The sequence below is a fragment of the Chiroxiphia lanceolata genome, chromosome 3, assembly GCF_009829145.1.
Source record: "Chiroxiphia lanceolata isolate bChiLan1 chromosome 3, bChiLan1.pri, whole genome shotgun sequence".
Lineage (NCBI taxonomy): Eukaryota > Metazoa > Chordata > Aves > Passeriformes > Pipridae > Chiroxiphia > Chiroxiphia lanceolata.
This window is the reverse complement of record NC_045639.1, coordinates 36,742,041-36,766,327: the sequence shown is the minus strand read 5'-3', so window position 1 is coordinate 36,766,327 and position 24,287 is coordinate 36,742,041. Positions and strand designations below refer to the sequence as shown.

General features: G+C 36.5%; 1 protein-coding gene across 2 annotated transcripts in view; it reads right to left on the bottom strand.

Annotated features, from left to right (window-relative positions):
* AKT3 (AKT serine/threonine kinase 3) overlaps window positions 1–24,287 on the bottom strand; it is a 151,944-nt gene that overhangs the window by 86,081 nt on the left and 41,576 nt on the right. The window lies entirely within an intron of this gene.

Here is a 24,287-nt window from a genome sequence, read left to right as displayed (position 1 = left end):
ACAATCTACTAGCAGCACAGTCCATTTGGAGAGGTGAGGAACACTTGTGAAGGAAGCATGCAGTGTATCCCACGTCCCACTCCACTGCATCAGCACCGGCACCCATACAGCTGAGACAGGTCTACGAAAAGCACACTCCAAGAAGATAGGTTGTGATCAGATCAAAACAATTTCAGGTCACTGTGCTGCTAGTATCAGCACAAAGGAAAGATACAGAGTAATTGGCTGGGGGCAAGAAAGATGCAAGGGAGAAGGGGCATCAACACAAACTTAGGCAAGATTAACTACTGACTAATCAGACTGCCTTGTGAGTGCAATTCCTGTTTTCCGGTCAAGTTAGAAAATCAGGTTCAAGTGATTCAAGTTTCTAAGATCAACTGCATCTCTAAGCAATGATGTCAGAATATATTCTGTCATTTACTTTACTCATGTACACAGAAATTAGAGACAAAAAATATGTAAACTATAAGGAACATATACAAATCTTTGTGGCAAATAACTGAAAAATCACTTAAAATTCACAATTTGAAAAGCTAGAAATACAATACTTCTCCATGTATTTTTAAAATAGTTATTACAATTTAATAATACTACAAAATCTTACCAACTTAGAGATCCTAATACAAATTGATATTTTGAGTTAGTCACGCAATATGTCCCACACCAAGGCAGTGACAAGAACAACAACAGACTATAATTAAAGTAATAGAAGTAAAAAAACAAACAAAAACACCAACTCATTTTTAATCTCAGAATTCTACGAATTTCTAAAAGTTTTCACTGCCTTAAAATTAATAAAACAGCTCATAATTCACACAAAAATCATAATACAATTCAATTTTAATATACATATTTTACAGTATTTTAATTTGCAGTATTTCCTTATATTACAATTGTAATAAATATTCAGGTAAATGAGGTGTTAAAAAGTCTTTTGCTTCAAGTTTTTCCAGTCCTCTTAATTAAAAGAAAGCTTGCAAAATTCTCAACCCTGCAGTTTTATTGGCAAAAAATTTTTGCATCATTTTCAGTCACTTTATAAACTTTTAAAACACAGCTATAAAATACGACTCCCAAATTCCAGCCAGAAGACGGAACTGAAAGACAACTGACCTGCATAAGACATAAAAATTTATCTAACCAAGCTCATGATGAAGTTTGCTACTGTTTTTCCACTAACAGATACAGATCTTGTGGTTTCTCTGCTATTAGAATACCATTTTTTCCTAATCTGAACTACTGAAAAGTGTTTGATGACTTACCCTCCAAAATCATCTAACAACTTATAGGAAGACCTTAAATAGATCTCAGCAAACTCTACAACTGGTTTATTCAATGCAGAAGTCAAATTTCATACAAGAGAAAACACTGATTATCTTGTCCTACATTTGGCCTTTCTGAAATTCTGATTATACATACAATAATTAACTGGCACCAAATATTTAACATTTGTGACACCAAAATAACAAGGACCAATAAACAACTGTAATTTACAAAAAAAATGTATTTGCATTTCCATTTAATTAGGTAAACAAATTTGATATGCTTTTAGTGAACTCTTTTTCCTCTAGAAAATAAATAGCACAATTCTCTAATTAATAAAAACAAAAATGGAAACTGACAACACTGACTTCAAAATCCCTGTGAAAGTCTGTACAGGTGATGTCACAAATACTGTCACATCTGAGCGGGTATTGTCTGCAGAAGGTTCAGAAATGTCCCTTTTAATCAAAACATTTATTAGATTAGAGGCAGTTGTGTGTTTTGTTTTTATTTTAAAGAATTAGATAATTCCTTAAGAATCATGGCTGAAAATCCCTTTAAAAATAACAAATTAGGTAAAACCTAAATAGCTGAAATATAAGGATCTGATCTGTAATAGATATAGAAACCCATGTAAGAGTGAGGGGAAATTCTTACTTTATGCTTCCTTCAGCCTTCAATGTTAATGTTTTCATAACACTGATGTAACACTCACATTTTCTAATTTGCTTAAAATGAACTACAAATTACCCCCTCAGCATACTAAAATGCCAGTGATAAAGCACTAAAAGACAGAAAACACAATATCTCCAAGCTTGCAGTTACTTTTAAATTGAATCTTTTAATTTTGTGATTCTTCAAAACTAGTAATACATTTCCCCCCAATGCAAAACACTAACTATTAAACAAATTTTTTTCATGTTAAGGAACCCTCACATCACTGATCCAAACCCTAGTGACAGAGATGAGGACTCTCGATCACTTCAATGCTGGTTTTAATTGTCTGGAAAAAAAAACCACTTTTCTTTCTTTTTTCCCAGTGCAATTTGGCAACATGGCACCGTCAAAATGACCAAGCTGTACTTGGGAAGGGATTTGAGCTGCATAGGTGCCCAAAGAGTTCTTAACCGTTCATATTCCTATTTAGAGCCTAACTATACACTTAAGCTTCTTTTGATGCAAGTCATCTATGTTCTACAACCATTTCTTAAAAATGTAAAGATAACCAAACAAAGAAAGAAGTCTTTCTAATAAAGACTTCCAGTGTGAAAAACTCAGGTATAGAACCTCTTAAAACATCTTTGAAAATGTCATGCCTGTGACATAAGAACTGGAAGAAATGACAACAGAATAAAGCTATGCTTTTATTTCAAATTCCAAAGAGGGAAGAAAAAAAAAAATCTCATGCCAGAATGAGGTATGAGGACATATGGCCAGTCTATCACCTGACTACCAAACAGCAGTACTAAAGCTGCCACATGTTTGTTAATCCCGAGAGGTAAAAACGCTGCTTTGCCTTCCGGGGGTCGTGCTGCATATGAGTGCCCGTTACAACGCTGATGCATTTTTCTATGCTGATGTTCCCCAAGGAATCCAAGTTCCCCATCAGGGAGAAGTGACAAAAATTTATCATCTACTCTAAGAGTCTTCCATATTTTTGTTTACCAAGTGTGCACACAAGAATACCAAGCATCAGCAGCACAGCTGAAACAATTTTAACAAAAGCTTTTCTTCTGGACATCTACAGTTTAATTCAGTTAAATTTTATACCTAGACTATTTAGTTTGGGTATATAAGGCATATTTAGTCTTACTATTTTGGACTATTGAGTTTTCAGTGACAGCTTGATCTTGTAAAAACAGATAACCGTTTGACAGGGAATAACTGGAAGTTAGTGATAAGATTACTGGTTTACAGACAGCAACTTCTCTTCAGACAATTCATAATTAAAGGGAGGAACATTTCGCAGAGATCTGGCCATTCTCTAGTGTACTTATTGTTTTTGTATGGGGCAGAAGGAAACATCAAGGGATCAATGATCAGTAAGCTATAGAAAAACTCTAGTCCTATACAAGATTCTCATTTTCCTGAAATAGATCTGTTTTCAGACTCCTCTAGTTCCAGTAAAACCCCTCAGCGAATTCTAGGTGCAATTTTTCACTATACCTCAGCTGATCCAGCTGAGGAGAAACTCTTCCTCCTCCTCATTCCAGTCCTGTTGCCCAGGTCTTCCTCGTCTGATCTGCCACTCATACAGCTCAATAGGTAAAATAGGTAAAAAAAGAGGGAGTAAAACAAGGCAGGAATAGAGCAGTTTCCTACAAGATCAGATAACTGACTCCATCAACTGGCAAGGCATATTCTTGCTAAATTCATCACAAGGTGTTGTGTTCCAGGCACGGTTCTATCAGAACCTCCTCTTTCATTAGCAGCATACCATTAGATCTGACTGGGTATAAAAATGAAAACATCCTCTGGATACTGTTTTCAAAACCCTCCTCTCACCATGACACAGTGGATACCTGTCTAAAGGACCTGGTTATGTGAGTAACAAGTGGAGGGCTGTATGTGTATCTATTGTTGATTGTACAAGCACCCAAGCAAACAACATATAGCTTCTTGTTGCCCCTCTGTAAAAGAACAGCCATGCTGCCTGGTTTCATTTCTCATGCAAGTTTGCTCCTTAGGTGAAAGTGTAAAAATACTAACACTCCTGCCTTCATTTAAGGAAAAAAAATTAACAGTGACTTACACAATACCTTCAGCTCCCTATGTTTGTAATTGTGCCACCTCAAAGACAACATTTGTGTTCTTAACTCAGCAAACACACTAGAGAAAGTGCCCTTACAGTGACTTTAAACAACTCTATTTACTTTACATGTCAAAATAATATTAAGAAATTACTTAATTCTATGAATCAGTACCTTCCCTTAGAATGTAAAAGCCTAACAGGCTTAAATTATTACAATAAGAAAACAAAAATACACAGCAAAGGAGGTATGCAGACACTCCACATTCAATAAGAGAGCTCTCCCTTTCCATAATACAGAGTAGGAAAGTGCCAAACTTGTGGCAACAGCATACCCAGATAAGACAGACTATGAAACACACCATGAACTACAGTAATTTTATATTTTAATATTGATGCAGTTTTTCTCAAACAGCATGTCAGAGGGGACTTCAGCAAAGAGCAACTGGATTTTCAGTTTCCTTTCAGTTTCCTTTTCCTCTGAGCAAGTCTTGGACAAATTCTCACCAAATCTACATTTCATTGCTAATCTGTGTATTTCGTGCAAATTCGTATAGGATATTTTGTGATTGTTATTCATGGTATCACATATTTTAAGACAAACAGGAACATCTCATCAGTTCGGTATGACCTCTTCAAGGAAATCGGCCACAGAATTTTCTTCCATTATGCACGTACTTGCAAAATTTTTTTCTAATGCTTATCTTCCAAAATGTATTATCTTGTTTTAAGGGTATCAAAATGCTCTCCTTAGTATTTTTCAATCTTTTCTCTTAGATTCAGAATCTCATCTTCGTTCTGAATACATCTGGATTCAACCTTCAGTCTTGGAGCTCCACTACTCTTTCAGGCTGTTACAACAAAAAACTCTTATGTTCCCCTACTAAGGTTCTTGCTTATGGCAAGGCAATACCATACTCCTCAATAACCACACAGGTTCTCAGAATCTCATGTTCTAAAGGCATTCTCTCCAATGCTGAAAACATTATCATTTTTCTTCTTTATGAGATGTAAATATTCATTTAAATATTAAATATTAAAAGAGAAACTGGAATGGAACTCATGATTCCCATCTCCCTATGCTAATTTACTTCTCTGTATTCTTACTATGCATCTTGAGAGGCTGCAAGAAAACCATTTTCTGCATAACTTGACTAGAAACTCTCAAGAATTATAAGCATTTAAGAACCCAAACATTTTATTTAACTCAAGGAGTTTCAAATATTTTCAGTTCATGGAACTTTAACATTTTCCAGCAGAAAGTCCTAAATACCAATAGAAGTGCTGTGTCTTACACCCTGGACAAGTTAGCTGTTTTTTTCTCAGTAACCTTTTGTAAACTCTTCCAAAGAAGTTCACAGATCCCTCAGAATCTACAAACAGGATGGAAACTACTTTATTATTACTTTTAGATATTATTAAATTGTATTTAAAATAATATTACCTCTCTAGTGGAAGATTTCTCTCTCTCCTATCTTCATAAGTAGGTTTAGCACCGGACTGGAAGAAACCTGCCCAATTAAATCTGATATGCAAATATTCATCATTATCAGAAAAATATAGGTTAAAATAAGAAAAATAATTTTTAAATGTGGCAAAGGACTAGCTCAAAAGACCTTACAAACAGGTAGGAGACTGTGAAAATACTATGATGCCACAAAAAGTGCTGCCATAATGAAAAAAGAAAATAAAGTAGTTCTGTCTTCACCCCCTCTCCCTCTCCACCTACCAAAATCCACTTGGATGTCTTAATGGAAAAGTTAAAAAGTGATTATAGGGAAAAAAATCAGTATTAAGCATGAAAAGCTTGCCTAACTAAGGAGGAAAATGGAATATGATAAAATATGTCAGCATAAGAAAGAGTCAGGAGGTCCCCCAGTGATCCGTGCTGGCATCATTTTTATATTACATCTTCCTCAATGACGTGGACAATGGTGTGATCCATGTCATCATACACCTTACCGATGATATTACACTGTAGTGGATAGTCAAATGCCATGTCTATAGCACAGAAGAACAGAAGGACCTATTCTCACAAAACTGAGTGGGTAAAGGTGACAAATGAACATTGGGTACATACATGTGAAGTAATGTATCTAGGAAAAAATAATACAAACTATGCCTCACAGTGTTTACTTTAGAATCATAAGTTACACTTTAGTTGAGTCCTGGATTCATCACTGACAGCTCTATGAAATTGTAAGTTCATGTACAGCAACAGCCAAAAAAACCTGACAAAATGCTGGGCATGTCAGAAAGGATACTGAGAACAAGAGAAAGGATGTCATTTTGCTGATACAGAAAACACTGCTGTGCCCACATCTTCATTACCCTGTACAGTCCTGTCTGCAAGGCTCAGGAAGAATGTAGCAGAATTGTGAGAAAACATAGAGAGAGGAAACCAAAATGATCCAGGGGATGGAGCAGTCATCTTTTCTAAGACAAAATGAATGACAGGAGCTCTTTAGTTTGGAGAGGTTTACAAAATCATGAAGGTAGAAGGTAAGTGCAGAACTGCTGTTCACCAAATACCACAATACAATATTTAGAACCCTTGGTGAAACACATCCATAGATATCATCATCATCATCATGGTTATGCTTTGCAAACGAAGATTTGGGAAGGGCTCTACCCACATTTGCTACAAGTACACTGGTGGCTAAAGAGGCCAATGCAAGATAGACAAGTCCAGTTGCAAAAGGCACAGCAGAAAGACTCCTTGGATGGTATCTGCAAGACACGATTCTTTCTGCATTGTCTTTTCTCTTCGAGGGTGATCCTGCGTGCGTTCTCAAAGAAAGCAGCAATATTAAGGATTGTGTGTCTCCACACCTCCCAACTGCAGGCCAGAGTAGACCAGCAGTGAAGATCAAATAGATATACCACCTAACATTATTAATGCAACAGTTATGGGCACTGGGAAAGTGTAAGGGGAATGAAAGGAAAGAGTCAAACTTGCAAGCTCTCCCTAAAGAGCATCTCCTCTGTCACTGCTGCAGACAGAATACTGAGCTAGATGGGCCATTGGTATGACTCAGTAGGCTATTTCTTATGTTATGCTTACTAAAAAAAAGGTTTCCTGTTTTGTAAGCCAAACTGCATTGCAACAATTTAAAATCAAAATTTCTTCTCCTCTCTGCTGTGCACATGAAGAACATATCATATTATCACTTCTCTTTTCTTACTTAGCCTCAGTAATTCCAATTCATTCAACCTATACTCACTCATAGGTCCCTGAATCGCTGATCTCTCTCATTGCTACTCTCTGTTTAATAGTTTTTTATGATCTTGAACTGCATCACTCAGAAATGCATGTAGTTGTCCAGCTGAGACCTTACGTGCTCAATGGTGCAGAAAGATGCATCATAGAGGTTCTATCACTGTTTATGCATGTATATGTTTGCCTTCTTCACAACAGCAAGATATAATTAATATCCAGTTTGTGATCCAAGGTACCTACTGGACTTTCTTCTGAAGAGCAGCTTACCTAGCCACTCTTTCCCCATTAATTTCTTCATAAAGTAGATGATTCTACACTGCACATCAAACTTGCTCCCCTTGAACAGCTTCCAGCTCCTCACACACACCACATCTCCACATTAGCAATACCACTCTGAATTCTAATCCCATCCTCCAGCACACCTGCAGTCCTTTTCATTTTGGAGACACCTCAAAATACTAATAACTGTTCTCTTTGCTATTACTCACCACATCAATGAAAGTACTGCCTAGACAGAGGTCAGGAAACTGCCTAACAAAATTCTACTCCATATTTACTTCTATTTTGATATCAAACCTTTAATAATTACTCAGCACAGTCTTCAAGCAGTTTTGTTCTTAGAAACAAACTTCACAGGTGTTTCATCTAATGTATGTCTTTTTTCCTTACAAAAACATTATTCACAGAATATTAGAAGCCTGAATAAATCCAAGATACAACATTCAAAGCTTCTAACCTATACACAGACTGCTACCTTGTCAATAAAAGAAAATGTGATTAGTTTGATACAATTTAACCTTGCCAAATCCACAGTGACTCATCTAATTTTTAGATGTTCATAGTCCATTTGTTCTAGTTTTTTCCCCTTAAGGTAAATTATGTTAAGCATTTTGCCATATTAAAACACATTTTGTTTGAACATAACAAACATGAGAAGCAATCCAAATAATTTTCCCAGTGTTATTTATTAATTACTGTCTGTGTTATCCATAAATTTTTATCATCAATGATTTTGTGTTTGTTTTCTAAAGTACTGAACCTGTCAGAGAACCAGTCGTAACACTGATCACTGCTGAATACAAGAGTATCATCGTACACATTCATCTCCCAAATTTTTAGTCATACTTTCCAATTTGACTTTGGGTTATATAATGAAAAAATGGAATCCAGCTTAGTCTCATAAAATTACGAAGGAAGAAAAAAGAATCCAGCTTAGTCTCAAAAGAAGTAAAGTATTTACTAAAGGTCTTATTCCTTTGTGAACAACGGGCCACATGACTGATCTTTAACTCTGACATTAAAATAACATAGTAAGAGTGTTCCAGAATAATGCTGCAATTAACTCAAAATGCCTACTGCAAATATAAAAGAAAAACACCTTCAAATATTCAACAAATAGCACCTTGCCACGACTATTGTTATCTGCTGCTGCCAATCAGTATTGCTATGGCTGTACAAAGACTCCAGTGCACCAGACTGTCGCTAATTATGTATATTCAAGTGATTAGCAAGCACTTGTTGCCTCGTTCACACCACCCTCCAAACAGCAGCCTTTGAGAGGAGAATAGACTGCAAATTTATTGAGAGAACACTGTTAATCCTTTGGGGAGAATGTAAATGTAAACAGGACTACTCTACATCAAGGTGCTTTGACAACAAAAATCATCTGCATAAACACATGCTCAACAACAAACAGGTGTTCTATTTCACAACTAGCGCCCATTTGATGCTTTCAAGTAAGCATTATGCACAAACTGTTAGAAGTACTTTGAAACCAGCTGCAATTACTATAATTAGCTGTTTTCCTACACTTTGGTGAGGTTTTTTCCTATACCTGTTCAGTATTGTGCTAGTTGCAATTTCTAAACCCAAGTGAAGCTAAGGTTCTAGCCTCCTGTTTAAAATTTACTATCCTCTCAGTTCAGCAATCCCCATGGTAAGTTCATACTTATCATTAAAGTGTCACCAGTTAAAAGATGATGTTTGTACTAAGTAACTTAACAGCCCTACAAATCTCAGGTCACTCATCCAACACTGAGTATGAATAGGAAAACAAGGACAATTGCCAAAATAGCACCATAAAAATAGTTAACCTTCAATGTTCAGGATTTCCCTTTTTTACAGAAATGTCCCTAGGAACTAACAAGATTTATTTTTAATAACAAGAACTTTAATTCTAGTCCTATTAGAGAACAGGTGGTGAGAAGTCTTGCTTGTAGACAGCTACTCATTCTAATATGCTCCAAGTACATTTTTTAAAAATTTTTTTGGTCAGAACGCACATGCTTCCTTCTGTTCAATGAACACAACACACCTACAAAGCACCACTACCTCTTTTTTATTCTTATTAAAATGATGTGTTCAAGCATCTTTCTAGCCTATCTCAGCCTTCATGGCATCTATACAGCTTAGTTTTCAGCAGTTCCAAATGCTTCACCACAATGATGCATTTTTATAGATGTGTTCAACACCAATAACGAACAAGTCTAGTGGCCTTTTCTCCAAAGTCAAACCCTAACGTCCTAATTTCATAAGCTTGGCAGCGCCACCTATAGGTAGCTAAAACTGAACTCTCCTACCATATGATTTGCCAGATTTTAACCACTGAACTGAATAATTTCATATTCAGCACCTGCTGAGAGAAATTTTTTTCCCCCCACAAATCAAAAGCTTAATAAGCAAAGACTGGGACTGCCCAGGGAGTAAGAACATGACTGGGACGAAGGGCTAAAGATGATATATACACAGTACTAAAAGAAGGACAGGCAACAGAAAGAAAGATGCTCTTTTGCCTCGGGTGAAACAGGCAGGAAAATCTGTGATCAGCATAGGAAAATCTACAACCCAGTACCTTTCCAAGACCTGAAGACAGTCTACACTGACAAGTTGACATCCTCCATCAATATCAAAATCTATCTGAAGTCCTTCTAATACTTTTTCCATCTATAACAGAAGACTTCTGGCTTTTTGGACATCCACACTGGGTGATTAAGAGAGCTCTGTACATTTTTAACAGACACTACTTTCTTCCCACCAACTTCTGCTCAGCTGGAAATGATACAAATTCTTCAGTTCTCTTCGGCCAGCCAAGCAATACGCACTGTATTCATAGAAATAATTCCCTAAGAGACCAAAAGAATGACAAAAAATATTAGTAAAAAGTTGTAATATTACAAAATCTCTCAATGAGATGCAGAGAACATTATCTAGAAAATTCCAGGCAAAGCTAATTTTTGGACTTCTTCAAAGACACCATTTTTGCGAAGCCCAAACAGAGGGTAGCAAACCAAGAGTTGCTCTCGTTTACTCTGTTAGCTCTTAAGGCAAAGACATACATAGTGAACTCAGCAGTTTCCACTGTACAAGCAATCTCCACAATCACATGGACAATTCGTTTTCTCTGCTGCTTCTTTCTTAACAAACAGGAAAATCTGGCAAATTATCAAAAAAAAAGAAGGATGACTACATCTACAGCTAGTATATTCAAATATGAAGAAACACCAGATTCAGAGTTATCTTAGGATTTTCATGTAGACTAACATCTTTAAGTTAGAGAACGTTGTCTTGTATTAGTCATCTTTATGATTTGTGTTCCTCGCTCTCACTGTATAATAATCCAAAATGAGATTTCACATTTCCTACAAATGGGTGTACAGAATACAGTAGCACCCAGCCACTGACAAAATGCAAACACTGGGTAGCATCAACACCACCATTCATCCAAGCTACAGTAAGGTCAAAGAAGCTAGACTTCTTTTTGGTATAGGTTATTTTTTTTTTATGTCAGTTTAATTCCCTGAACCAACACTGCTTGCTCACTTAGGTAAGTACTGCTGCTATCCAGAAGATGTAGCTGAAATGCATATGCAAAGGTCACAGTTAGTCTTGTTTCCCCTTCTAGGGAGAGACAAACACTAGTTTAGCTAATCTCAGTGTATCATAATCTCTCTATCTCGGCACATGAACTGATATGTAATAGTTCAAACTAGCCCTCCTGATTTTGTAGTAAAATATGCTAAGAGCAATTTGTTACGGAAATTCTGATGGGAACAGTAACTTCTACTGTTACCACATGAAGGGGTTAGAAGCGGGGAACAAACAGCCGTGAAATGCTTCAAGAGCTCCAAGCAGATATACAAATATGATTCAGTTATTTTATTGTCAAGTAACACAGCTATATGCTAAACAGAAAATACAACTATAAGGGTGTTTACTACACATTCATATCATCACCACACAAAGTTACATGCAGAGACATCCGCTTTCTGTTTGTTTATTGAAGACTCTTTGTGAGACTCAAAGGCAACTAATTAGGAGAAATAGTGTATTGAATTCGAACATAAGGAGGAGTTTAGAGTCTGGTATCCCATTTACATATACAAGTATGTACTGTTTCTGTGTTTCAAGTAAAAGTTATGAGACAGAGTAAAAGAAGAGTATATAACAGAAACCACTATCAGCAATTGCAGAGAAATGTACATTACTCTTCAAAAGTATTAAAGCTTTACAAATTATCGGCATTCTGAAAAATCCATGCTTATGTTTACATTCACTTTAATACAGGACATAAATTTAAGCACACATATGAGATCAATATAACATTGTAAGTAAATGCTTTGAAATTGCAAGTCTTAAGTGCATCAGTCAAAGAAAAAAAAATTAATAATAAGCCAGAGGCTCCAGAGAAGAAACAAACAATGTTAACTGAGACCATTCTGAGCCTTATAGTATTACAGTTACCTCTGATTTACTGTGTTTCATTACATTCTACTCTTAAAAAACCCTTTTCCATGAATGCTGCATCCAGATTCTTGATTTTTGCATGTGTTCTGATGAAAATTAAGATCTTCCTGGAAACAGAATTGGGCAGATGAAAAGGACAAAGTTTTGAAATAAGCTAAAGTTCTTGGCTAACGTTCTCAGCAAGTCTCATATCAGACTATAGTTTCAAGACTATATATTCTTCCTGCAAAACACTATGTAGTGGTTAACATGCATTACATCCCAGAAGGTCAGATCCAACTGCTGAATTTCCTCAGGAAGACTGAGGAACTTTAGGATGGACCAGTTGCTCCTTCCAAAAGCTCAGGTAAGCAAGCAAGGTGAAATCTGAAGGGGATAGTCAGCCCTTCTTTTCAGGATTCTAGGAGTTAGCTACCACCCATCAGGAATGAAAAGGTGACCAGCAGGAGCCAAAGTTCCACATCTAGGCAGACATCGCATATATTTCTCATATTATTTTGAAGTCTTCCTGTTAAAGAGAACTAACTTACAATGCCAGAGAAATTATGGTATTTATCAGTATGCTGAAGAAAGCATGAGGAATCTAACAGTGTTCAATATTCTCCAAATTAAGTAATGTAGCCCACAGTCATAGCCTGTAAGCTTTGGTGACTAAACTTTAGCCAAAGGTTTTGATGAGGTACGTGTTTGTTTAATTGTCGGTAAGAAAGGAAAACCTCTTTTCAGAAAGTCCTCGTTTTGTGGCAAGGGCTCCATACAGATTATATACTTGACTTTCTACTGCAAAAATGAAACACTCCGGGCTGCTACGAGAGGAGATCCAAAACAACAGAGGAGTTGCAGCTAACAGACTCAAGTTGAGGCCTAGGTAAGGCGAGCAGTCAGACACCACCTCGTTTTTGAAAATGGCTAGCAGTGAAAAAAGTTAGCAGGAGCAACTAGAAAGGCTTCCAGAAACAACCTGGCATGGACAATGTAGTGTTCAAGTTGAACACTCCAGAGCACCAAAGCCTACAGAAGGGTGACCACTAAACTATTCATACAACCCTGACTATTGGTAAACTACCCTGTCCACAAGGCAGGGCACCAACAAAACAAATAAAATACAACTAAAGGAACAGGAACAATGGCAGGCTACTTTGGCAAGGCCTCATAGCCAGAGAAGATTTGGGTTATGGCTACTGCCAACATGTTTTGGGCATGATTGCTGATAATGTTAATGATAATATCAATGGTTCAGACTTCCCAAATCGATCTTTCATGGTCTTTAACTCCTTTGAATTATTTGCTGCAATGGGGAAAGTGCTGCTTACAGACCAGCTAGAAAATATAATTTAGTGTCTTGGTTTTCTAGGTAAGAAATTAAGTTGGTGATACTTAAGTGTCTCTGTAAGGACCCTTCAAACACCTAACAGCATACTTCCACACAGACCAAGGCTCTAGAAGGAGTACACTCACCCTATAAAAATATCTGTTGTACGTTACGTTCTCTGGCTGCCTCCATACTTGATGTTCCTCTTAATTTCCTGAAAAAAAAAAATCTCCAAAGCAAACAAGATCACATGCTTATAGAAAACATACATACTCTCTGAAATTCTTCTTCAGCAGACTGGGTGACAGTACTGTGCTGGTTTGTTGTTTAACAAATAAGCAATGTCTAGTGGTTAAAACGGTATTTGAAAGGGATAAGTGAGCAGTACTTGCAAACATTTTAAATAAGTACGCTCTCAAATGAAGTTTGTTAAGCAGGGCCATATTATAAATAAAACACTAATGCATTCACAACTAAGGTGGACTAAATGAAATTTGTTCATGCCAAAACCCTCATGGCAGAGCTAGCACATTGTGACGGAGACCAGAGTCCCCTGCACCCCTCTGACCACAGTATAGCAACTCTTTTTAAGTCGCCTTTGTGGTGCTCACTGCCACAGCCCCGATGCAGCCCAAAGGAGTTGCTCCTCTTCTATCCCATTCCCAGCATGGGCAGAGGCTCTGAGTGGCTTTGGGAGCAGTGCTCAGGGCTGATGTCACTCTGGTGCTGCAGGGAGGTACAGTCTTAGGGAGTGTCAAACCCTGGCACTGTGCAAGGGGATCAGCACAGAGGGCAGGTTGGAAATCTGGCCTGGGACCAGCAAGACTTTAGATCACGATTTCACTCAAGAAGGCAGCTGTAGCAATAAAAACAATGTTCACTTCTGTTCCACGGGATGTCTCAAATGTAAACATTCACTCTATAGCTGAATTCCCAGTTTACATTACACTAAGCACAAAGAAGAAGAAATGCAAATAGCTGACCTCTAGTAAAGCTAATAAATCTCTAAGTGTTGATTCCCAAATACTTTCACATAATTCCCTTCCCCTCTTCCACAAAATACCTTTGGAGTGACATCACTATACTTTTAAACAGAAAACTACATTTATGACCCTGAGAAGTTAAACAGAAGGAGGAAACAATGAATGAGATCATCCGAGGAGAGGGGGATGTTTCTTTTCACAAATTACCGCCACTTTCTTTTTTCTTTTCTTTTCTTTTTTTTAATTTTTACTTTAAAAAAATTTGCATCCTAAAGCTTTTCTCAGTCTCTCCATTATGTAACAGCTCTTTAGGAAACAGCCAGCTACCCTGACAACTGGGATGTTTTGCCAGAGTGGCTTTGTCTAAATCCTAAAGCAGTACTTGGCTATGTGCTGAGCCCAGTGCCTGCCTGTGATCTGAATGCCAATTAAGAGTGCTGCCCTTCTTGTCTGACAAGTCAGAGACTTAAAGGTCCATCTGAGGTCACCAAACTGTCTGGGCTACTTTTGTGAGCTTAAGAGACTAAGAAACACAGCCAGCAACACAGTCCTTTCTGTTAAATGTCACACTGGGCTAAGAGTGTTTCATGTACAATCGACATAGCATTTTGCTTAAAGCAGAAAAAAATATTCATGTTTTGCTTCTGCTTGCTTCTAAGTCTTACTTTCATTCCCGTCATCACCAATGAAATTCAACCTCCTAGCGGACAGGTAGGGATGAAGACTAAACTACTTGTACTTTGAAATCAATCAAATAAACATCCCAGAGTGCATCAGGAAGAGTGTGGCCAGCAGGTAGAGCGAGGTGATCTTCCCCCTCTACCTGGCACTAGTCAGGCAACATCTGAAGTACTGTGTTCAATTCTGGTCTCCACAGTTCAAGACATGCAGCTACTGGAGAGGGTCCAGCAGAGGGCTACAAAGATGGCTAGAGGTCTGGAGCACCTCTCTTATGAGGAGAGACTGTAGGAGCTCGGCCTGTTTAGTCTAGAGAAGAGAAGACTGAAAGGGGATCCCACCAATATATATAAATATCTCAAAGGTGGGTATCAAGACGATGGTGCCAAACTCTTTTCAGTGGTGCCCAACAACAGGACCAGGAGCAACGGCCATAAACTCAAACACAAGAAGTTTTGCCTCAGCATGAGGAAGAACTTCTTTACACTGGGGGGTGGCAGAGCACTGGAACAGGTTGCCCAGGGAGGTTGTGGAGTCTCGCTCTCTGGAGAAATTCAAAACCTATCTGGATGCTTTCCTGTGTCACCTGCTCTAGGTGACTCTGCCTTGGCAGAGGGCTTGGACTAGATGATCTTCAGAGGTCCCTTCCAACCCTAACTATTCTGTGATTCTATGATATCCAAAATTCAATTAACAAAATTAACAAAAATTCCTAGTGAAATACAAAATATTTCCAGTTTGGCATATGCAGACTAACTCTGGTGTACTGGCTCTATACTATTTGTTTTTCTGGCTTTCCTTTGAGTCTCCGTTCAATCCTATACTCAAAGCTTCTATTTTTTTGTTGTAAATCATGAGAAATAGCATGGCGGGCCAAAAAGTACTCAAAATGCTGTTTGTCTGGATTTGTTATAAACACCTTCAAATGCTCTTCTTTTGACACTTACAAAAAAATCTTTTAAGATATAATTCATCACTATCAGCAGTTATAAGGAAGGAGTAACTTCCTTTCTATTCTTTCACATAGTTTCTACTTTTCGAGGCAGAGACATAATTATCTGCTAGCTACACAAAACATTAACTTTTCTTTCTTAATACTGCTTTTCATATAAAGAGTGAAATCTTACTTTATCTTATGAGCTCTACAGTGAATGGCAATTTTTTTGTAAATATTTAGCATGAGCTGAGACAATTTTCTAATGTAAGAAACTGTATAATTTACATTGCCAGTTTTACCACCTTTCCATTGTAATTGGCATTTTAAGCTTCAGTTCTTCTCATGGGAAACTGCAGTTTAAACACTCTGAATTCTTACATATGAGCATCTTTCATTAACCCCCAAAGGAAAGAATACCTTGCTTTCCAGAATTTTGCACAAGGTATTCTTTTCATGAAGGCTTATCCACATTACTGGATATTTACGTACAGAATTCCAAGACATGAGATAAAGAAAATTTGCATTGTAGCTCCTGATTTTTACATGGCATTTTAATTTAAGATATTAAAGTTCAAAATTTAATTAAAAAATGCAAAGTTGGTCATTAACTTGTCAGAAAATATTACAAATTAAGAGAGACTTAAAGGAACAGCTTCGCTGAAACTAAGGCTAGATCTCCCACTGAGAAAGGCTGCTAATACATTTTTGAACTTGCAAACTCTTCCTTGTACAGCTACATTTAGTAAAGAACTTTCTGTGATATATTTTTGGCATATGATCTCGAGGGGGTGGTTGCATTTTTACTTTATTTGACTTACTGTAAGTCATTCATTCTGAATGTTACTGTGAGTAAGGGAGAACTGTGGTACGGAGTAACAGTTACGCAATTGATAAAGCAAAATTCTGTAAGATATTTAGAAATACACAGATGTATATTTAAAGAGGTATTAAAAATACTGAAATGAGAACTAGATTATAGAGCTGTACCTTTTTACACAAAGAATTTAATGAGGTACATCTTGTATTTTTTCAATTCATCACCTTCATTATAATACCTTAATTTTCCTCATATCTCAAAGTGTTCACCCTAATTCCTCATCAGCAAGGGCATTGGACAGAGATATATCTTTACATAAAACTTACACAAAATATTCCCAAATCTTTCTCCCAACTTTTAACTCAGAACCCCAATACTTCTAACACATGTCTACAAAACACAGTACGCATGTATCATATCACTGAGCGCCTCTGAAGCCTCCAGCTTGATACGACACATTTCAAAATTCTGTTCACCCTTCCACATTCACAGGCTGTTGAGGTCTTGTGGAAATCTTCCCTCTTAATGAAGTGCTAAAAAAATGCTTAAGTCAGTGTTGTAAAAAAAACCCTCAGACCTCACATAACAGCAATTGAAATTGCATCATCATTAACATCAACAGTGGCTCAGGGCCAAAACATCAAATTTCTATTACGTAAAACTAAGGCATTCTCCACCCCAAATAAATATTATGACCTTCCAAAGTGATCAAAAAGGCCATGTATGACTGTGGAAAACTAACCCTTTATCTGATGAATTTCACAACCTCATAAAGAGCAGGAGCAAGTTTATTTTAAAAAAAAAAAAAAAAAAAAAAACAATGACAAAAAAAAAAATACACCATGCACCAATTTGTGACCCCAGAGTCTTCAGCCATGCTTTCAATACTGCTGAAAGGCACATGTCTGACATCCCTTCCACTGCAACACACCTTCAGGCTCACAGTCAGCTGACAAATCACTGACTGATAGCACTGGAAGACAAACTCCTAGAAGAAATTCAAAGCTTCCTCCACAATTTTAAGTAATCGCTTCAGTTCTCCAGTGCTCTTGTCTTGGGGTGATGAATTCCCCATGGTTTTCAGAAAAGTGAATTTTCAAAGTTTTACAGCTTTTGTGTCAGACCAGGACTGTACTACTATTATCTTTATCAGCCCCCTGGTTACTGTTTGGCATCAGGAACAGCCATATTGAGTGAAAACGATTAAGAAAAAGAATATGATAAAATTAACTGCTTATTTTGATTTCTCTCTTTTTCTTCTCTCCCGGGATCCATGCAGTATCACAGTGGTCGTAGGAGAAACCATTTTACTTATTGACATCACTTACAACCCTCTGAATACACGGCCACAACATCCGCTAACAGATAAAATCACTGTGCTCAGCACTACCCAGCAGCAATTGGAACACATAACAATTTCAAAAGGATGTTGACCAGCACAGTATCAGCTCATGTCTGAAATACACAGAGGCCATGCACGTTTCACGAAGTCTTACAGTTACAGTATATTTTACTTTGGAGAAAAAAAAAGAAAACAATTGATTATTACATCTTTGGGATACCTGCTTTGATGAATATTTAAGTATTGAGTATGGCAGAGTAGCAATTTGCTATGTGGAATATAAATTACATAAGTAAGCCATCTTATCTAGTCAACTTCATCTGGATTCATTTTTTTAGGAAGTAAGAAACAACTCCAACTCCTTTCTTCTCCCTTTGTTATTCTCCAGTCTTTGTCATTCTGTAATTTAGCCCTTATCTTATATTTCTTCTATTTCACCCTGCTGCTATATTTAAATCTCCTTTTACTCACTTCATGTAAGTGCAAAGCTACTGTTCTTTCAACAATTAAAGAATTGCCTCTAAAATAACCCCCCAAACTCATTCAAGCCTACAAACTAAAAACTAAAACTTCATAGAATAAACTTCTGCAACATTAAAAGCCAATTTGCTATGTTTTCTTCCAATGTGATCCAATCCACTACGTGAATCTATAAGAAGAATTTGCAAAGAAAGAGACTATCCTTGACACAATGTACACCATATGTATGAGCACAAAAATCCCCTCAAATCTGGGTTCACAACTGAATCATGTTACTTTTCTTTTGCTAAAAAGTTTGGATATGATAAGGGAATAAAAGGAAAAGTACTGAGAAAAAAAAAAGGTTGACTAAAGATGTGTTTCAACATTCTGGACAATTGCAAGATTTTGAGAACTTCTTACATGTCTTGACAAGAAATTCTATAAATGTTTGATATTGATCACCACTGCTCCATTCTGATAATTTCTGACCTTTCACACTAAGCCACATGTGTACATACACTGCCTCCTTTTCAGACAACTCTGACTTTAAAAGGATTTTAATTACTACAGATTTACAAGTTTGATCATGTTTCTCAGGATTTTCACCCAAATGGTTGTGCCAGAAAAGCATGCCTATAAACTTCTTTAGGTGTATATGCTGATATAGGAAATCAGATTGAGTCCTTTATCATGTCTTTTCCTGCTAAAAGACAAACGAGTTAAGCAATGTAAAAGCCAACAACTCTCCTTCAAAGCAAATGCTCTTTGCTGTCGACTCTCTTTTCAAACCTTTGGTATTTCTGAAAGGATGGTCTGCCTTTGCATGTGTTTACATGTGTGGATAATTCAAGAAGTGTTACCTAGGTAGACTTCCTGAGCCACTCTGATTTCCTCTCCACTCTTCCAATATTAATATGGCTTTAAGAAGTCTATTTTGAGTTCCAAATGAGACCCAGAAAAACTAATAACCAAAAAGCTTGACATCTGAATTGAGCAAATTAGTATAAACTATTCTCAAGAACAGAATTAGTAGACAGAAAAACAAGCTTGGAAAAACTGTCAAAAGTCAAAATAGCCTCTGTAAAAAAAAAAAAAAATCACATCTCAGAAATCTGAGGGTTCTTTTTAAAGAATTAGCAAGCATTTAGATAAAAAAATATTCCAACTGATATAGACTCTATAGGTTTCCAAACACTGAACAAAACCCTTAACTTAAAAATCCTAAATTTTCACAGGACAAAAGGGATGTCCTCACAATACAAATAAATAAATTTAAAAAGCTTAGAGAACAGGTAAAACAAGGCAAAGGAATTGGTCCCTTTGATGAAAATCAAGATCATCACTGGAAGCCTGCAATGACCTATCCTTGGGTCCAATATAGTTATAAATGACTGGTAAAAGAAGGTAAGAGGTGGTGAACCAAAGATGGTGATTATACATTGCTGTCCTGGCTAGTAAAGAGGACAGTCAACTGTGAAGAACTGCAGGAGGACTTAACATCTTTCCCTGTTTTTTTCACTCTTCTTTAGCATAAAGTGTTAGCTACTGTCAGAGATAGGATACACATTGGTGACCACTAGAGTTATTCTTAGTTTGTTGTTAATTTGCAGGAGAACAGGTCACTTCTGTAGACATAGCCAAACTGAGTCAACAGTCAGCTCCTCAGTGAGTGAGTTCATGTACACATACCAGGACTTCCACTGTCATGATATCTAGTTTGGATGTTGATAAATGGCTTATGTTTGCTTCTCCTAAATGATACTCCTAGGTAGGAGTCTTCTATTCAGTATCAAAACATTGTAGAGATTCTTTCTCAAATTCTGGTGTTGATCTACAGATAGACCTATAAACCCTTGGAAACACAGGTCAAGTCTCTCAAAAAATAGAATTCGAGCATTTTAACTTTTAGACACAAATGCTGTAACCATGAGTACTGTTTATTTCAAAGGTAGATGAAGAGAAGAAAAATCATTTCCCTCCACGAATCTTAGCTCTCATACACTGAGAGCTGGTCACACTTAAGCTACATTCACTTCAAAATGCAATTTTCAAATTACATCAGGTGCTCAACTTTTATGTTTGTTGTATAAAGTGGACAGTTGCAAAAGACCAAAAAATATTCTGGTACATAGGATGCAGTGTAACTTCCAGACAATTTGGATTTCAGTATCTGACCAACAGAAGAATATACTTGTAAAATATACATATTGGGTGAGAGTAGAAAACTACTGGTACTTTTCACATTGGGATAAATGCACTACAGAATTCTGAATGAGGCAACGGGGCAGCAAGTGATAAAAAGTACAAGCTGGCCAGTCGGCAAGTGGATGGCTAGAACATTTAGAAGTTGAGAGAAATTCAAAATTGTCACAGAAATTAGCTGGGAGCATGGAACAAGAGCTGGGACTCACAATGGTCTGAGAAGACACAGAGGAAGAAGAGGGCCAGATCTATATAGTGTACGTGCAAATGAACAGTAGCAGGGCAACCAAAAGAAGATAATATGAATCTTGAAGGAAAGGGAAGATTAGGGCTTGTTACAGCCACCAATTGTATGTTTCAAGTGCAAATGTCTATTCTAACTCAAACTGAGAGATATTAAAACTCAGTTATAACATGATACAGTTACTTTTTCATTGGTTTCTAAATAGGAAGTCACATTCAAAGCAAACTCCTTTAAAAGGCTAACCAGTTAGATACCAAGTAAAGTATTCAAAAAGTTTAAAAAATGCCAGAACTAAAGCTGACTGACTACACAGGTTTCATTTCAGGTACATATACATTAGCATGTGAACTCTGCTCCCATCACTAAGCAGGAAGCTACTCAGTTATTTCCTTTATTCTTTATTTAGGAGTTGGCCTCAACTTTGTTTCATACTGCCTGTTCTAATTCTCCAGGAGATGTACTGAATTTAAGGACCCTGACACACACAGTTACTTATTAGAAAGTTTACTGCCTATGAATATTAAATATAGTCTTAATTCTACATGTATATATTTGACAATGATCTTTCCATGTTACATGATTATTTACCTGCATTTTAATTTATGTTTTTATTTCAGAGAGTAATTGTTGGCACACCATATTTTTTCTTGAATTTCTGTCTAGAGACCTCCCCCCAAAAAAAACCCCTCACACACAACACCCCATTAAAAAAAAAAAAAAAAAAAAAGAAAAAGAAAATACCTCAATGGCAGCTGCAGTAACAGTAATCAATCATAGTATCAAATATTGTAAAGCAAGAGAAATTGTTCAGCAAGAAAAACTGTTCCAGCTCATATATCATAAAAAAAATACGAGTGCATCTTTCATAATGTTGAACTGCTGAGGTAAACTTAAAAAGAAAATGAGCAATTTTCCTTATTGATCTTCTCAAATTGCACATTTTTACAACAAGTAGCAAAGAGCTGGAGTAGAAAAATTTCTATAATTTTTTTGAAAATGAAAACAAAACTTGCAAACGGTTCACATTTCAGCCCCAGCCTCAAGAAAAACCCCAAACCACAGAAAATAATAAACACAGATCTATTCCTCAACGAGAAATGTCATATGTCAAATGTGATATTTTAACATTTGAGTGTTTGGAATTATTTCAATACTCAAAGCTGAAAGACTGTTTTAAAGAGAAAACAAACAAATGAATATAAAAATCACAGTTTCTCGCTTTCTGCTCTTCTGAATTCCTTTAAAAAAAACATTATGGGGCTCATATCAGGCAAATGAAGTTTATGCTGCGATCTAACACCTCTAACAAAGTTATCAGCAACAGAACAGGAATCTATTCTAAATAGATATGAAACTCCCATATGAAACTATGAGGATCTTTCTTTAACGTCTCTTCATAAACTAGTGCTCGCTCTGCCTGTTACAGAACCTAATTGGTGTGATGTACATTCTTAATAAAACATACTTTATCTTCTTAAACAAATGCAGAGGGAAAATCTGTTTGTCAGAACAAATTTGTATATATTTGTTTATTATTAGTTTCATAACTTAAGACGATTAAATAATGCTACTGCAAAAATTCAAAGTTTAAGCAGAAAAGTGTTTTGTCCATATTGTTTTTTACAATGTTTCAACTCAGAAGAGAAACTGCATGAAAAGCAGAGTGTCTGATGGTGACTCATTTTAAATTTAATCCATCAAGATTTTCCTGCCTCCAATGATTCATACAGCTATCAGAAACCACTAAGAAAAACTCAACCTTTCATTGTAGCATATCATTTGTGTTCTTAATACAGTATGCTCTTATTACCATCCATTGAAAAAAACTGGTTGTATCATTTGATTAATATACCAGAGTATTTTGCAGTTAAAATGGTATCCGGTGAAGAAAGAAACGTATCAGAATGATCTCTTTTATCTGGCTAATACATAATCAATGATCCTTCCCCTACACATGGCTATGAAAGCATCCAAAAATGCTTAGATGTGAGAGTTCATCATGTGCCACAAGATGCCTTTCTTCTAAATTAGATTTTTAACACACATCCTTTGCCCTGATCACTAGTCCATTCTGGGTTTTGGTGATTTTTAACAATAAATAATGAAATATGTGAATAGCTGAAGTCCTGACCTCCTCACAACTGGCACCACAATTGATGCATAGCAAGTATACTATTGATGATTTCAGATGCAAGCACTCCAGAAACGAACATACCTACTTGTAGGCAAACAGACTAAAACAAAAACATACAAATGTCACTTGTAGGAAACAGCTAAAACAAAAATATAAGCTTATCAGGATTGAACATTAAGTGTGAACTGAATGAATATTAAGTCTGCCTCCTCACGCATATCGGTCTACCCATATTGTACACTTGGTACTCGACCACTTTCTATTACTGAAAGAATAACTTACTCAAGGTTAATTTAGGGAAAACTATCAATTAAAGATTACAGAAATATTTCTAAATTAACAAAAAGCAGTATCATCAAGTGCTAAACCAAGCAAGACTTCTAGACTTTAAACTACTTCCACTTATTTCATCTGTGATCATGCTCTTAATGCTTTGTAAAATGCAGAAATAAATATTTAAATAAATAAATAGTTTGATCAGATGGACTGTTCAGGGGGGAGATCAGCTGTGAGAAACAACTCAGTCTGAAGTTTACTATACCATGTTTACTATACATGTTACCAGTGCCAGGTATAACTAAAAGAAAGCAAAGAGCAAAACACAATTTCATTGGTAAAAATTATGATTTGGTTCTCTTCTCTAGCCAAAAAGACTGCCAGAAAATATTACCCGAGCATGTTATACATAAAAAAAAACAACAAAAAGAAGCATATTAAAGCTACCTTTTTACAAAAATTACCTAAAAGAGGAATTTAATCACTGTAGGAAAGAATGTCCAAACAACATTGTACATACTGCTGGACATCTTGGCTGCATGAACATGGCACTCCCATGGCACTGAGGAAGTCTTATCTTCCTCAGGCTGTTTTCCTCTCCATTAATACCATAGATAACAAGACATAATTCTCCATTCGCTCCTTCCCAGCAGTATGAGATTTTCTCACTTTTTCTAAGTATCAGCACAGTTTTTACATTGCGCTGTAAGAAAAAGATGGCCACATTCAAGTAATAATCACTACTATGCTTCTGCTAATAGTTAAAACCCCTTCAACCCCTTCATTTTGTAACCACAGTTAAAAGCTGTATGACAAGGCTTCAAAAGTGAAGCTGCAGCTACTCTGTAATAATCCAGCATCCTCTCCAGCAAGACAGAATTTGTGAGCAATAGAGTTCCTTTCAAACCAAATTAACTGTCATTTT